At 41.6% G+C, this 15,638-nt stretch overlaps 1 long non-coding RNA gene across 2 annotated transcripts in view; it reads left to right on the forward strand.

The window, feature by feature from the left end:
• The window catches only part of LOC103306045 (uncharacterized), a 54,018-nt gene that overhangs the window by 17,232 nt on the left and 21,148 nt on the right, over positions 1–15,638 (forward strand). The window contains exons 1-2 of one of the 2 annotated variants that reach the window (XR_508680.4): positions 12,723–13,331; positions 13,428–13,575. This is a non-coding gene — a long non-coding RNA (uncharacterized LOC103306045). Of the gene's footprint in view, positions 1–12,722; positions 13,332–13,427; positions 13,576–15,638 lie in introns of those variants that run through there. The other variant, XR_010602235.1, reaches the window with a different exon arrangement.

Genomic DNA, 15,638 nt, shown 5'->3' on the forward strand with positions numbered 1-15,638 from the left:
GCCCTCTTTCACCAGCTATAGCCTGGATTCATTGGTAACTTCTCCTTAAAAGTTTGAAACCCCCCAGTGTCAGGAATATTAATGTGCCAACACTGTCATATCTATTTCAGCTCATACATATGCAATGTCTTTGTTTTCAAAGATTTATGTGAGACTTTGCTGAAGTGAGGTATTCTACCATTTTAGATAATAGCATGCCAAAGTGATGTTATCTGGCACATTCAGCACTCACTCAAGCAAACAGGAAGGAGCATCCATTCCTTCATATCTTGAACACATAGAAACCGTTATTTATCCTTATTTGATGAGGAAATCTTTCAGGGGGAAATGGTGTATTTTTAGAAGAAGATTATGGTCATCCTGTGGATTATCTTTTAATTAAGAATGGATGATTTGTGCCCACTCTGCTGTAGCAAACGTCTTGCTGCTAATGAAGTTTAAACAGACTTACTTTATTTAATTACAGCTAATCACTAGGGTAAAATGTGGAATTGTCTTTGATCCGCATGTAGAGTGGTAATCCTTGTGGCAGATAGCATCTCTTATTCCTTCAAATTCTTTTCAGTTTCTCCAGGAGGTCTCAGCTTAACTAAGGGTTAATTGAGATAGCTGGACTTGTGTGATTGATGTATTTTTTCAGAGAAGCCATCCTGCTTTTCCATGGACTACTCTCTCTCTTTCCCTCTCTCTCTGCAGTCACCTTCAGACCGTGTAGTGTAGTAGATGCCTGCTTGTTTGACATAAGGGACCTGAGGGGGCCAAGGTCTTGCTGGATCAGTGAGAGAAAGAACAGAAACTGCTAGAGGGAGAGCAGAGGTTAGGAGAGGGCAGCAGAGACCAATGTAAAGCAGAAGAGGGCACTAGTAAACTGACCTATTTCAACCACAACTGATACATTCTGAGCTGATTATCAACTGAGAGCAGAAAAAAGTTGATTTTTTATTTGGGGCAATAATGCACTTTTTCCATGTTTGGCAAATTAATAACACCAATGATTTTTTGAATTAAAAAAAATTGTCTCACAACCAATCACAATACAGAATCCTTTACTTCTGGCTCTTCAAAATCTAGCAAATAAAATCTGACAAAGTAAAAAGCTGTTAGAAGAATTGAACACCAGATTCAAAACCAAGTGACTTCAGATAATCTTTTACCTCAAGAATGCATTTTGTACTCACATGCCCTACTTTAATAACTTGTCTTGCTTTCTAGATTTACAAGTTACTGTGTCTAGTGAACAGCGCAGGATGAGCTATCCTACCTGTTAACTGTTTGCCTCAGAGTTCTAAACTTTTTTTTCCAGCTTGCTAAAACCAAAACAAGACCTTACCCTTCAAAAACTTACACACAAGTAACTTAAGTAGGATTGCTATTGTGCATAAAGTTATTCAGGTGCGTAAAGTTACCAGGATGGATACATGTTTACCGGACTGCAGCCCAAGTTTCTTTCTGTATTGCACATTTCACAATAATTCTGGTTTCATGGGCATTACTTTTATTTTTTAATATTTTTTGTTTCCCCCTTTCTGCACTGGATTGTATGCTTATATAGCCATTGTCTGAACGTACTCAATGTTAATTTAAACATTGTGTTAAAAGAACATAGTTTACTCTGTTTTTTCAATGTGGGATATCTTTTTTGTTTGTTTTTTCTAAGACCAACTTAAAATGGAAGCATTTACATATCAGCCAATTCGGAACTATTAATAACTCTAATTCAGTGAAAAACTTGTTTGCTTTTATTGACAGGAACTATTAACTCACATTCTGCAGTAGAGGCACAAGAAATAAAATATCTTTTTGTATAAAATTTAAATAATTAAAATAGAATAGTTTGTGGTTAGGTTCCACAATAATGTGTTAAACATCTGCAGTTTTGTGTCTCTGTCGGGATGCATAGCTGTGCTGAAGTCACATCCTGATAACATCTGCACATTAGTGATAGCTTTTGCTTTATTCTTTATGGTCTGCTGATGAGAGATTCTTCAATCTTCTCTCAGTAATCAGAACCCCAGTTTAAAATTTTGCTTGAGACAGCCTTAAGGTGGCTTGATTTACTTTTACCAAACATCATAATATATGAAAATACTTTAGTTGAATGTTTTAATCCTGGTGCTCTTTTGGTTCTTTTTTCTTTCATGTGACACTTGTTGTATGTTTTCCCAATGCATATGAACCTCAAAATACATGTTCCATGAAATATGTTTTGTTCCAAATTGTTTCAACCCCATGGTTGAGATAAAACCCCTTCTTTAAAAAAAGTTTTCAGCAAGAAATCGCACCTCTATTCCTGCTGGCTTGGCAACAACAGCTGCATTCACATGAAAAGGCTAGCTTGTTAAACATCATGTAACACTGAATGTAGTGAATATTTTAAAGGTCAGGTATTGACAGCCTCTGAGCTGCTTATGTTTCCCTAATGACCCCAATTACATCCAAGCTGAGTAAGTAGTCAATAAACAATGTTATTAACATATGTAGAAAAAGTGTTTATTTTACATTTCCAAGACAATTGGCAATCTCCTGGTTGTCATACAAATGCAGAAGCTAGATCATAGGGGCCCTTTGATAAATGAGAAGAACAAGAGAATGGCTGTGGGTCTTAGAGACCTCAGGCCTGTCTGAGAAACTTCAGGTTGGCCATCTCACACTCGCACCCACAAAGTGGATTTATCACTGTGATTATGCTTAAGTAAAGAATGTAAAAGAAAAGAATAAATGTAAAAGATTAGTTATACGGCCCCTTCTGCAATTCTCTGTAGAATCGGTTGTATATTTAGCAGGAATATATAAAGACCCTTATGGAACCAATCAAGCCTTAAATTCAAAAGAAGCTATCATTTATTTATATGTTTTACAAGTTCTCAGTAATCTAAGGTAAATAAATCTTCCTTCTTACTTTTAACATTTTCTCTCACTGTATGAATAAACTTTCTAACCCTGTTTGGAATAGTATAGTAACTTTGCAATCCATTATTTGAAGCATGCATAGAACTGTCAAATAATAAATTAGGCACTCGGAGGCCCCATGCTGTACAATATGGAGACAGGAAAAAAGAGATTTATCAAAAGAAATTGTAAAATATTAACAAATGGGACAAAAGGTTTCAGATTCATTAAATTTCCTTTCCAAGCTGCAGGCCACAGCTTTAGTGTAGGTGCATTAGCCTGCCAGCTGCCTCACATTGCAACAATTATCACTGGCTGTTGAAGGAGCAGCTTGACTCCTCTCCCAGCTAGTAAGTAGAAATGGTCGGATAGCAGCCAGCCAGGGAGGTGAATGTAAACCAGATACGGATACAAATCAGAACAATCTGGAAAACAGACCAAAAAACTGAGCCTTTTATGAAGATTATTTTATGGTGTATTGTTACCAGGGGATTGTGGAGGGGTCAGTTAATTTATTAATATTACTGTGTGTGACAGTAGAATCTGCAGGCCGCAACGGAGCTCAAGTGTACTACATTGTGGGGTTCCATGCGGAGCAGATAAAGCACACGACCACTGTGGTTGCAGGCTGAATCCGAATTCTGTTTATTGCAAGCTTTCTTTTATAGTTTTTCTTTATATTACATAACACAATTAGGCTATAATAACACATCTACGGATTGGACAAGAAGGAGAATCATGTGTTTATCACATGTATAGCCCCACACCGATTGGTTTAACCGTTCCTTACATAAGGCCATGATTTGTTTACCTCCTCTTATATAATTCTAGACCACCAGGGGGCCTTACATAAGGCCATGATCATCTTATATAATCCTAGACCACCAGGGAGCCTTACATAAGGCCATGATCATCTTATATGATCCTAGACCACCAGGGGGCCTTACATAAGGCCATGATTTGTTTACCTGGCAAGTGTCCCATCGTGACCCTTACCTCCTCATGGAACTTTTTCATTAGGTTGGTGTAGGGATGATACATCCCCACACCTCCCCCCTTTTTCTTAAATAAGGCCTATAGGAGGGTCCAACTAACATTAGGACAATTACTAGCCACCTGACTACTTTTTTTGAACCTATAAAACTGACGACAGGTGACATTTAACAACTGGGAACTATTAAAAAACATAACATTACATAAATACCCACGAAAACCATTGGGGATCCGATGGGGTGGCCATGAACAAGCAAAAAGGGCTTTTTGGCCAGTTTGGTTTGCCCAGGTGATCCAAACATTTTGTCGTGGGTTAACAAAAGGTACAGAGTTTGGATATACAAAGACCCCTGCTCCTATAATAAGGAGTCCGAACAAACAGAAGCACAGCATTATCAGGTGTTTAGGTTGTAGCAAACAACAAGTGCAAGTCCGGTGCCGCGGGGTCGTCGTTTGGCTTCTGTGTGGCGGCATGGTGTTCGGGTAGCATCTGCCGGAGGGATCTTATCCGGTGGTTTTTTCCTATATGTCCTTTCAAAGTTAGATAAGCCTGGCTTCGCCATTCTTTTTAACCTATTCTGCAACTGCTCACCCTGCCCCGGGAACTCCGCCCGGAACTTTGGGGTACAAACATTATTGGTGACAGGAAAGCCGGGCTTGTTCAGGGCTCGCAATGTGTGGGACTGCGGGGGATGGCTCTCACCGGCCAAATGGGACAACTGATTCAGCATGTCCTGTAGCTGAGGGCCCTGTTTGTACATTCCCGCGTTTCTGCCCCCATTTCAACAAACGGGACAACGCGTCAGAGGGAAGCTTCTCTCCCCGCTTTTTAGCGATGCGTAATAAAAAATCATGCACCGTCTCCTCCTCTGCAGACAAAGCAGAGCCCATTTTATTAAATGCAGCCGCTCACCTGTGAGCTCACGAACGTCTCTCTCGGACGACCAGGAGCCGGTATCCTCCGGTACCTCCTGCCACGGCTGCCACCTCCGCCTTTTCTCACCGAACGCTTCAGTCGGCTGTGAGCTCACGAACGTCTCTCTCGGACGAGCAGGAGCCGGTATCCTCCGGTACCTCCTGCCGCGGCTGCCACCTCTGCCTTTTCTCAAACCATGTTCAGTTTTTGGTCGTGCTCCAGTTGACACTGAGCTTGGCAAACCATCTAAATCTTGGTAGCCTGCCCTCTTATTCCCACAGATTCCCTTTCTCTGATGATCTCTGTGAAGAAGGCCTGTCTCCACCTTAACAGGGCATGGCTGTTTGCGCTTTTTGGTAGAAGGAGTGCTGGAAGGAGAAGAGCCAGCACTGAGAGCCTCTTCAATATCTAAATTCAATTGTTCCAGTTTCTTCATGAGAGATGACATAGAGTCTGACCACTCAGATCCTTTTTCTGGTTGGATCTGCTTTCTCTTTGCTCAGCTTTTGAGACAACACCTGTTGGGTCTACTGTCTGAGAACATTGATCCCTGCTCCACTGGCGGCTGTGTCTAGTATGATCTCTGCTAGCTCACTCTGGGCAAAGTCCTGGCTGCCTTGATGTCCAAGCCGAATCACGTCGGGGTCACCATTTGTGGGGTTCCATGCGGAGCAGATAAAGCACACGACCACTGTGGTTGCAGGCTGAATCCGAATTCTGTTTATTGCAAGCTTTCTTTTATAGTTTTTCTTTACATTACATAACACAATTAGGCTATAATAACACATCTACGGATTGGACAAGAAGGAGAATCATGTGTTTATCACATGTATAGCCCCACACCGATTGGTTTAACCGTTCCTTACATAAGGCCATGATTTGTTTACCTCCTCTTATATAATTCTAGACCACCAGGGGGCCTTACATAAGGCCATGATCATCTTATATAATCCTAGACCACCAGGGAGCCTTACATAAGGCCATGATCATCTTATATGATCCTAGACCACCAGGGGGCCTTACATAAGGCCATGATTTGTTTACCTGGCAAGTGTCCCATCGTGACCCTTACCTCCTCATGGAACTTTTTCATTAGGTTGGTGTAGGGATGATACATCCCCACACTACGTACTGTATGATACCTAATAGGACACAATCTCTACTCTAAAGAGTTTACAGTCTAAATAAAGTATGGGAGAAAGAGAGTATTATTATCCCCATTTTACAGTTGGATAACTGAGATTAAGAGAGAGTACGGCCCTAGTCCAGTGCATGTGCCTAACTATAATGGGACTAGTCCAGTGCTTAAAGTTTAACTAGATGCATAAGTGCTTTTCTGGGTAAGGGCTTAAGTCTCAGTCTAACCACAAAACCATCCTTCCTCCTTTTAGCTTTTAATCTGATGATGTTCAATACAGATATGCTGTCTTCAAAGACTTGGTGGCCTTTGGTTCACATAAACCCCCCAGAGTTCAATGGCATATCTGAAGCTTTTCTGAATTTATCAGACCTAAGTAGTTTTCTGAGGTAAGGCGAAAAAGTTAATATTTCACATTAAAAACCCACCTGCACTCTGCAGAAAGAGATAGATAGAGCGAGAGAGGGAGAGACAACATATTAATTCTCATCCATTTATAGTATATAGGAAAGGTTGGTCGAGGATTGAGTATTTCCTCATTTTGTACATTTTTTTCCCAATGGGTGGAGAAGTGGGATAACTTGACTTAATGATGCTTTGTCAACACAGATTTATTTGAAGACAATCATGAAGTGTTTCAAGATATGAAAAGTGTTTCAACATGGTTCATTGAGCAGAAAAAAGACCAGTGCCATTCCCAATCCCATTAAACAAAATGTAGTAGTCAATGATTGCTGCTTACTGGTCAACAATACCATCTCTTGTTAGAATTTCATGGGGGTGAATGAGCTATTGGACTGGAACGTTTTCATACTCAACTGAATTTGATCAAGAAGTTCTCAGTCTTTCTAGAATGATTAAAGAGAGTGCCAAAAGGCCTACTTATCTGTGCAAACAATGTAAGCTAAGAAGCTTCTGTCCCACAATGAGGAACCCGATTGTAGTTAGCAGTGGCTTTCTGGTTTGTTTGGTTTTTGTAAACTGAAAGGTTTGATTTGTATCTGGGACTTGTAGAATGACAGAAAGTGCTATGGATGCTACATTGGGAAGAGAAGAAGCTGCATCTCTCAATGGGATGTTAGCATGCAGCAAGCCAGGGTATGAATCTACAGCTCACAAGCTTGCCATTCAGTAAGGTCCCATGTGGACACTGCACCAGTGCAGAAAAAGTTCTGTAGAGCACTTTGATGTGCTCCTCTTTCAAACAGCAGTATGTCAAAACACCCTATGGAAATTTGTGTGCTGTAGAAGGCTCCATGGAAGCTAGTGTGCTATAGATCCATATCTACTCACACTAACTCAGTGTGTAGACAAGACCAACATCCGGCATTTATGGTAGTTATGAGATTGCTGAAGAGATGGAGTGAAGTGAATACATTAGAGTAAAGGTTAAGATTGTAGTTGTAATTTTTCTATTCTGAAAACCATATGCAGTCATGGAATGTAAGGCCAGAAGGGATCATCATCTAGGCTGACCTCCTACATATCACAGACCACCATCCCCAGAACCTGCGCACTAAACCCAGAAACTGAAATTAGACCATGGGGTATTACAGCCCTCAGGAGTGCAGACTATTATGTGCTACAGACAGAGAGAATAGGAAGGACTGAGATGCACCAATGCCCAAGGCCCCTGCAATGGCAAGAAATTAATTAAATGAGGTATACCAAGATGATCCTGGCAAGTGAATTGCACTCCATGCTGCAGAGTATGGCAACCCTCACCCCCAAAGTAACTGCCAATGTGACCTGGAGAAAAATTATTTCACAACCCCGTGTATGGTGATCATTTAGACCCTGAACACGTGAGCAAGACCCAACCAGCCAAGCATGTGAAAAGAGAGATTGCTCAGTGCTATCTCAGTATCCCATTTCCAGCTGCAGCCATCTCTGATCCTTCAGAGGAAGGAGATAAAACACACACACACACACACACACACACACACACACAGAATACTTTTTGGGGGAGTAAAGGGGAGAATCTCTTCCTGACCCCTGCAGGTAAGTGAAAGCCCTTAAGCATGAGATTTTAGGAACATCTGCCATGAGCCAGAAGGGACCCCCAGAGCAGCTAAACCCTGCCTCTCACAATCAAAAGTAACCTCATCATACGATCCCACTCATATATTTGTGCAGCTCTCTCTTAAAACTAATTAAGTTGTTTTTTTTCCCACAGCTCCTAGTGAAAGGCTGTTCCAGAACCTCACTCTTCCGATGGTTAGAAGCCTTCTAATTTCAAGGCTGAATTTGCTCATGTCCAGTTTATACCCATTTGTTCTTGTGCCTTTAGCTTAAAAAGCCCATCAATCTCCCTGGTGTTTAACCTCCGCCCCCTGCCCCTCACCCTCCCGCGATGTATTTATAAAGAGCAATCCCCTCTCAGCCTTCATATTGCTAGTCTGAACAAGTCAGGCTCTTTTAATTTCCTCTCATAAGGTAGACCCTCCAGTCCCCTGATCATCCTAGTAGCTTTTCTTTACACCTGTTCCAGTTTTGAATTCATCTTTCTTGAATTTGGGTAACCAGAGTTGTACAGAGTATTCCAAACGAGGTCTTACCAGTGCCTAGTACAATGACATTAATATTTCTCTATCTCTCCTGGAAATGCCTGATACATCCTGGGAGGCATTTGCCTTTATCACAGCCACATCTGATTGGTGGTTCATAGTCATCCTCTGATCAGCCAACACACCCATGTCTCTCTCCTCCTCTGTTGCATCCAACTGATGAGCCCCCAGTTTATAGCAGAAATTCTTATTATTAGACTATATGCATGACCTTGCACTTTGTCCTATTAAATTTAATCCATTTTTTGGTAATTCATTCTTCAAAGTTAAATTCTTCTTGTATAATTTTCTGATTCTCCTCTGTATGGATGTTGCCTCCCAACTTCGTATCATCAACAAATGTCATGAGCACACTCCTACTTTTTGTGCCAAGGCCGTTAATAAAAATATGAAATAATATGGGTCCCAAGACTGATTCTTGAAGAACTCCACTAGTAACCTCCCTCCAGTCTGATCTATCTGCACATGGGACATGAACCCAAAAATACAGAATGTTATCTTTGTTCCGTTATGAATGTTTATCTATTGTCCCAGCCTCTGCACCTTTTCCATCTCTCCATTTTCCCAGTCCACTTAACACTTTAGCTGTCTATTCTGTGCTCATCAGAATGCCTCCTGCCTACCTCCTCAGTGCTTCAAATGGTTGGAGATTTCATGGCAGTCACAGTTGCTTCAGTGAGTTCCTCTACTCCAAATCATGGCTTTCTCCATGATTCTTCTGGCCACAAATGGAGACAACAGATATGATTGTGAGGAAGGACTGTCAGAAAAGGTAGAGCAGAGGGAATTCCCATTCACTGGTCAGCTTTGGCTCCATGTCAATCAGTGTAAAGATCAAAAAGGTCCAATGGGTATAGAAGGAGGACTGAGTGGTAGCAGTGGAAATTGAAAGCTCCTTGTGTGATTCTGCATATATCCAGATTCAAAACCTACTTTTAACAGTGAAGAGGTTGCTATCTCTGAAATAGCTAAAGGCCATTCAACTAGTAATCTTTTCCCCCTGTGTTTTATTATATAATTCATAGTTGTGAATTATTTGTTTTAAGGATTGCTGCAGCAAAAAATAACAAAGCGCGTCATTTTCAAAATCACTTGTACCTACAAGTATAGCAACTGTCTTTCCTTTGAATTCAATTAACCTCCCTCATTTTCTGATAGCTCTCCATATCTCTGTTGTCATTATTACTGTTATTTTGCAGTAATCTGGAGCAAATGGCACTTTTTTTGGCAAGTATATTATACATTATAAAATCCAGAAGAAGAAATTCCTGCCCCAAAGAACTTACAGTCTAAAGGCAGGAATAGTTACAGTATAGCTAATAAACAAGGAGAAGTATGTGGATATCAGCATAAATGGGCTTTAGGGCATTATCCAACAGGTCAGTTGTTTAAACTGATCTGAAGAAGAGGGAGGGAGGATGCTTACCAAATACTGCTTTGGGTGATGTTCCAGGCATAGATGGCAGCACAACAGAAGACTGGAATACCTGGTCAAAAAAGGGACCTTGATGGATAATCAGCACTGCTGACCAGGCCGTTAAAAGTCTGGTCGATGGTGCAGTGCAGCAGGGCTAAGGCAGGCTCCCTGCCTGCCCTGGCTCCGTGTGGCTCCCAAAAGCAGACGGCATGTCCCTGAGGCCCCTAGGCGCAGGGGAGGCCAGGGAGGCTTCGCACACAGTCTCCACCCCAAGCACCGACTCCGCAGCTCCCATTGGCCAGCTAATGGGAGCTGTGGAGGAGGTGCATGCGAATGGAGCTCCTTGGCCGCCCCTGTGCCTAGGGTCCACAGGGACATGCCGGCCGCTTCCGGAAGCCACTTCAGGTAAGCGCCACCCGGAGCCTTCACCTTGCACTGCCTCCCGCACCCCAACCCCCTGCCCCAGTCCTGAACCATCTCCCAGAGCCTGCACCCCACACCTCCTCCCACACCCCAACCCCTGCCTCAGCCCTGAGCCCCCTCCTGCACCCAAACTCCCTCCCAGAGCCTGCATCCCACACCCCATCCTGCACTCCAAACCCCTTGGCCCCTGCCCTGAGGCCTCTCCAATCCTCCAACCCCCTCATATCCAGCCCCACCCCAGAGCCCACATCCCAACCCCCGTCCCAGCCCAGTGAAAATGAGCAAGGGTGAGCGACAGAGGGAGGGGGGGCCTTGGAGAAGGGATGGGGCAGGGCAAGGGTGTTCGGCTTTCTGTAATCAGAAAGTTGGCAGCCCTATCTATATCCCATATTATAAGATATCTGAGCCTTTGTATTACAAGTCTCTGTAACTGTAAATCACTAGACGAGAGAAACATTAACTAGTATGAAATGTTGATCTCCAACCAAAGGTGTTTCTGTCCTGCCCAACAGGGAAAACCCATCAACACTAGATGAACTATTGTGGAACATTAAACAGGACAAAAACAATTGTTGATTGCTCTCCCCAGCCCCCACTTCCCAATGAGTCATGCAAGCGAATTCCTCCCATTAGCTGAGTTTGAAGCTCAGAATGCAAGGGAGAAGGGAATAAAAACCCCTAACAAGAAGGAACTGTACCTCAATGATGCTTGCAAGCTGAAGGGCAAGGTTTTCTAGACATGAGCAAGAGAACCCTGGGGCATAGCCTGGAGTAGCTCTAACAGACATATAGAGCTTGCTTATTATAAAAACTTCTATTACCTTTTGAAACTTAAGATTGTAACTTATGTGTTTGTATATGTTCACCTGCCTTAACCTTGTAAATAACACTCATTTCCTTTTCCTATTTAATAAACCTTCAGATAGTTTATTATAGGATTGGCTACAGGCATTGTCTTTGTGTGAGATCTAAAGTGCAATTGACCTGGGGTGAGTGACTGGTCCTTTGGGATGGGAAGTAACCTGAATATTGCTGTGATTCATGGTGTAAGGGACCATTTATCACAAAGGTAGGCTTACCTAGGCGGCAAGACAGATTGAAGTACCCAAGGGGACCATGTGTGACTCCATGTTAAGGCTGTTACAGTGCCTGAGGAGTTTACACTTGACAATTGGTTGGTGAAATCTAAGTATAGAACTCACAACCAATTTGGGGTTTGTGCCCTTCTTCTTAACAGTCTGCCCTGAGGTTCGTACTCAGGCTTTTGAGCCACTGCAGCACAGCTTGATCGATAGCGCTGACTCCTTCAGAGATCCTCCTTTAAGATTTTAACCTGTTTCCCAACTTGCTGCCCAATGCACTACCACTGCCCGTCAATGACACTATTTCATTATGCTATCCCCTCACCTAGCTTCTCTCCTGGCTCAATTATAATTGGAAGGGTATGACTGGCTGTCAGAGGGTTAACAAACTGTCACTCAAACTTTCTTTAAAGGAACAGTGCTTCTACTAGTCTTCAAACCCTTAACATGTCCATTTCCATTAAAAGAATTTTAAACCTATAGTGTTCTAAGGGTTTAATTTTTTCCAGAAGTTACTCCTGTGTGTAGTTGGAATACTTGTTTGAATTTTTACTGTCAAATAGAGGTTCTCTAATGCTTTCAGTTTTCTATGGAATTATTTTCAATTTAATCCCTATTAGAATCTATTTTAAAAGGCATTGTATGGAGCTCAGAGTAATGGTTCCATTTCACATCTGTGAACATGACTTTGGAGTTCCTTGTGTGCAGCTGCAATTTGTGAAAGTGTAGTAGGGGGTGGCAGATTTAGCCATCACGTTGCCCATATGGCTGCCACAGGAGCACCGGGGTATGAAGGTCATGAACAAAGTCACGCTCTGCCGTGCCTTTGTTTGTAAAACTCCTTTGACTTAGAATACATGACCATGCAACTGCCGAGGTGCTGCAGCCCAGGTTGTCAGTGAAATACCAGTTTCATTAAGGCTTTTGAACCCTATCATGTTACACTTCAGAAGTAGTGACCAGCTTATTTAAAACAAAGAAGCTTTGACCTTTCTCCCCTTTTGAAACCAAAAACAGATGAAGCTAAAGTGACTCATTTCCGGCTTTAAACAAGCTCTAAGAAACATTTTTCCAAGTACAGTTTGTGGGCTTTTTCTTCTTTCTTTTTTTTTCTTTTCCATTCTTCTTTTGCATAAATATCTCATTCCCTTTTTGTCAAGGTCAACATATTTATTACTTATATTCATGGTGTGGTTCTTTTTTTCTTTCTAGCTTTCTTTTTTTCTTTTCTTCTCTTTTTTATCTGTGTTGTTTATAACCATGACCCTTGCTCCTCCAAGTCTTAAAACAGCTTTGCTTTCAGCAGCTAAATCTGACAAGGTCAGCATTTTTCTGTTTATTCTGAGAATAGTATTTACCCTCTGGGGTTTTTAAAAGCAATTCTGTAAAACATCACTTGGAAAAAGTTTGCAGCATTCATAGACACACAAGCTCGGTGCCCAACAAATACCAACTTTTAACTCTGACTGTGGAACTCAGGACAAAGCCAACTTTTTTTCTTCAAAGAAAAAGATGTCTGAACAATGTAACAACCTTTTCAAGAAAAGCTAACGTATTTCATTCCAAACACTTTGTCAACCTAATAGTAGTTAGTATAATCTATTTCAGCTGTGTCAAATTCACTTATAATGATACGGGACATACTATAGGATCAATTAGTTCCTAGAATATCTTTATTGTTGTGTGTACAGCTGTGGTGTTACTTTTTCTTCAAAAAGATGTGTATTGCAATGACTTTCAATCAAAATGGAAAACAATCCTGTAATCCTTAGAGTGTGCAAATGATTTCTTCCCAGATAGAACCAGTGACACAAAAGCAGAGTGTCACACATATTCTCTAAGTGATATTAAAGTTCCACAAACCATTTAAACAACTTGGACCATCTCATGGGATCTGCAGAAGAAGGTAATCCCAAAAGTGCAGATCTCTCCTGGGTATATGAAAGTGACACTTCTGTGACAGAATCTTTTTCCTCCCTTACTTCCTCTTTGTCTTGCTCAGATACGCCTCCCCTGGAACACCAAGGAGACGGAGCTCTGCTAAATTCAGGGGAGACAAGTGAGGATGGAATGAAGTGGACCAGGAGAGCTGCCACTTTTTAAAGCATTGTCCCCCTGTAGAATGTGAGGATTTCCATGCATAAATCAAGGTAGGAGATAATACAGCTTTGCAGCTATAATATCTCTCTAGGTCTCCTCCTTGCTATTACTAAACCGCAGCAGGGGGGCTGAGCCAAAAGTAGTACAGCTACTGTGCTGCAGCACCTGTCTCTTCAAAATGATTCCTATATCCATTCCGAAAGTGTCTCCCCAAAATCTGTGGATCTAAGTAGGATGTGGCCCCCAAAATTCATGGCCTCTCCATCCCTCCCTCCAGAGGGAATGATTTCAGGAAAATTCTTCAAGGTGAACCTTATGGAGTTTTACTCCACCTCTTCACCTTTGTTTCAGGTTTCCCCATGGGAGGATGATCTGGCCCATTATTAGGGCTGAAATGTTCTGAGTATAGTGTGCTCATCCATCCTTTATTTGCCATTTGTGCTTGCTGTTATGATATGATAGGATATGAGATCAGTAACCAGTGTGAATTTCTGCCCAAATTTTTTGATGCTTGCTCTCAGCCTAGAGGTGAATTCTTCTGGAAAGTTTGGTAAGATGCTCTTTGATTGATTTTTGACTTATCCAAGCATGAAACAAAAATATGTTTTTATATATTTTAAGACACTTTTTCAGATGCTCTTTTTTATAACTTGTATAAGTCCAAGTCTGTCTTATTTAAGAAGTGATTGCTTTCCAAGAGGAATGCCTGCTTTGCTAAGTTTGAAAAAGGGATTAGTGGGGGAGAGGGGTAGGAGAGGGGGAATGGAGCTGTAAACAAGTTAAAACAGCATGGTGAGTATTGAGAATGAACCATTTTCCTGACTCAATCTCAGCACAAACAGAGCCTGTATGTAACTGAGAGGCCACATGATGCAGAAAAGTGAGAGAGCTGTGTGTCAGGAACTCCTGACGGTCAGTGACTTGCTGTGATAGCTCAGCAAATCACTTCAACTCTCTGCCTCAGCTTCCACATCTGCGAGATGGATATTACCTGCAGTACAGTAGTACTGTGACAAATACCTAATTATTATTCAAAGTGCTATAAAAGTGCATTTTGTTGCTATTATTATCATGAGTAATAGTGTCTCAGGGTAGGCCTACACTACAAACTTGCATTCGTGCAACTGCACCAATGCAGTTGCATCACTGTAGCGCTTCTGGTTAAGACACTCTAAGCTGACGGAAGAGACCTCTTCCGCCAGCCTAATAACTCTGCCTCCATGAGAGGCAGTAGCTATGTCAGAGAGAAGTTTTCCTACTGGTCTACATGAGGGGGGAGGGGTTAAGGTCAGTATAACAATGTTGCTCAGGAGTATGGATTTTTCACACCTCTGAGCTACATAGTTACACCAAAAGTAAGTGTGTAGCATAGATCTAGCCGAAGTATTCATCCACACAGTTGGCTGACAATTCTATTGTAATCAGTGATCATGCAGTCAAAGAAATGCACATGGAGGAAATTCACTTCTCTGTAGGGGGAAAGCACAAGGCCTGTGACCCAGTTAAGTCCTATTTATATACTTTTTAAGGACATAAGTGGTGCCTTCTGCAAAGGCCTGAATTTCATCCCTAGTGGCCAGAGTTTGAGAGATGTCCACACACCTAACTGGTTAAATGTGTGTAGAAATAGCCAATGTGCACATGCCAACAGGGTTTGAATGTACAAATTAAATTCACAATATGGTATATGGGCAAAATCTGGTGCAATATGTTCATTTGTGCAATCATTTGTCTCATACACCTGAAGGACTTGAATTGAATTAAGACACAGGCTGTGCTGCATTTATTTCAGTGTGCAATTACACACTACTTTTAAAGGAGGTTTAAAGAAACAACAACAAAAATCTTGTTAGAACAATGTTATGGTTTAGATTTAACAAGGACAAAAGTCAAAAAATTCAAAGTTATGTTTCTCACAGCACCCATAATTTGGTTTCATTGAGCATACTTGCACAGAACATTTATTTAGTCAGAAAAGTTATCACAACACATAGCAATAGAAAATATATATACACTGGAGGGCTGAGTTACATTTGCTGTGGGAACCATAACTTTGATTTTGCTAACTTCTATGGATGTAAAATCTCATGTGTAATATTGCATTAACATGATT

The sequence above is a fragment of the Chrysemys picta genome, chromosome 6 (genome assembly GCF_011386835.1).
Source record: "Chrysemys picta bellii isolate R12L10 chromosome 6, ASM1138683v2, whole genome shotgun sequence".
NCBI lineage: Eukaryota > Metazoa > Chordata > Testudines > Emydidae > Chrysemys > Chrysemys picta.